At 44.7% G+C, this 1,541-nt stretch overlaps 1 non-coding gene across 1 annotated transcript; it reads left to right on the forward strand.

Annotated features, from left to right (window-relative positions):
* Window positions 1-470: 470 nt before the first annotated feature.
* On the forward strand, window positions 471-542 carry Trnar-ucu (transfer RNA arginine (anticodon UCU)). The gene has a single exon. It is a non-coding gene; the product is annotated as a tRNA-Arg (tRNA).
* Window positions 543-1,541: the final 999 nt, after the last annotated feature.

The following is a 1,541-nucleotide window of genomic DNA, read 5'->3' on the forward strand; positions in this document are numbered from 1 at the left end:
GCCGAGTTGGTAAGGCATTCGAGATCTAATCGAAAGGCGTTGGTTCGGTCCCCACTCTGGGCGCGTGTTTTTCTTTCTTTCTTTCTCACGTAATGAATTAAAAGTTAATAATAATGTAACGTCACTAACGGTAAAAAATAGTCTAACCTTCCCCTATGCCTTCTTTGGCGTTGTAGACTGCCGGCATTTCTTTCTGTATTTCCTAAGGAGCCCCTCATTTCCAAACCCTATTATCGCGCTAAAGCTTAGCTAGGGCCTCGGTTCTGGCAGCCTTGATGCCAAGGTAGCATAAGAGGGTTTCCCGCCAGTTGACCGCTCATGACAGGCTGTAGACGTTCGCGTCACGCCCCGGGGGTTGAAAAATAAGGTCCCCTTCTCCCCGTGTAGTCTGAAGTGGCGCTGGCTACCACCCTCAAGCGTCAGATACAGTTAAAATATAAATACCCCAGAAAGTGAAGCAGAACACAGTCGCCCAGATAGCCGAGTTGGTAAGGCATTCGAGATCTAATCGAAAGGCGTGGGTTCGGTCCCCACTCTGGGCGCGTGTTTTTCTTTCTTTCTCACGTAATTATTAAAAGGTAATAATAATGTAATGTCACTAACGGTAAAAAATTGTCTAACCTTCCCCTATGCCTTCTTTGGCGTTGTAGACTGCCGGCATTTCTTTCTGTATTTCCTAACGAGCCCCTCATTTCCAAACCCTATTATCGCGCTAAAGCTTAGCGAGGGCCTCGGTTCTGGCAGCCTTGATGCCAAGGTAGCATAAGAGGGTTTCCCGCCAGTTGACCGCTCATGACAGGCTGTAGACGTTCCCGTCACGCCCCGGGGGTTGAAAAAGAAGGTCCCCTTCTCCCCGTGTAGTCTGAAGTGGCGCTGGCTACCACCCTCAAGCGTCAGATACAGTGTAAATATAAATACCCCAGAAAGTGAAGCAGAACACAGTCGCCCAGATAGCCGAGTTGGTAAGGCATTCGAGATCTAATCGAAAGGCGTGGGTTCGGTACCCACTCTGGGCGCGTGTTTTTCTTTCTTTCTGTCTCACGTAATTAATAAAAAGTTAATAATAATGTAACGTCACTAACGGTACAAAATAGTCTAACCTTCCCCTATGCCTTCTTTGGCGTTGTAGACTGCCGGCATTTCTTTCTGTATTTCCTAACGAGCCCCTCATTTCCAAACCCTATTATCGCGCTATATATATATATATATATATATATATATATATATATATATATATATATATATATATATATATATATATATAATATAGTAAGGAAATGAGGGGCTTGTTGGGGAAATACAGATAGGTCAGCAGTCTACGACGCCAAAGGAGGCATAGGGGTGCGGTTAGGCTCTGTTCTTTTTTACTACGGTTAATGAAGTGAAGATTTTTTTTAAATATACAGAAGAAAGAAAGAAAAACACGCGCCCAGAGTGGGGACCGAACCCACGCCTTTCGATTACATGTCGAATGCCTTACAAATTCGGCTATCTGGGCGACTGTGTTCTCCTTCACTTTCTGGGCTATTTATATTTACTAG

The sequence above is a fragment of the Haemaphysalis longicornis genome, unplaced genomic scaffold (assembly GCF_048455015.1).
Source record: "Haemaphysalis longicornis isolate Haplotype H1 unplaced genomic scaffold, Haemaphysalis longicornis Haplotype H1 scaffold_105, whole genome shotgun sequence".
NCBI classification, from domain to species: Eukaryota; Metazoa; Arthropoda; class Arachnida; order Ixodida; family Ixodidae; genus Haemaphysalis; species Haemaphysalis longicornis.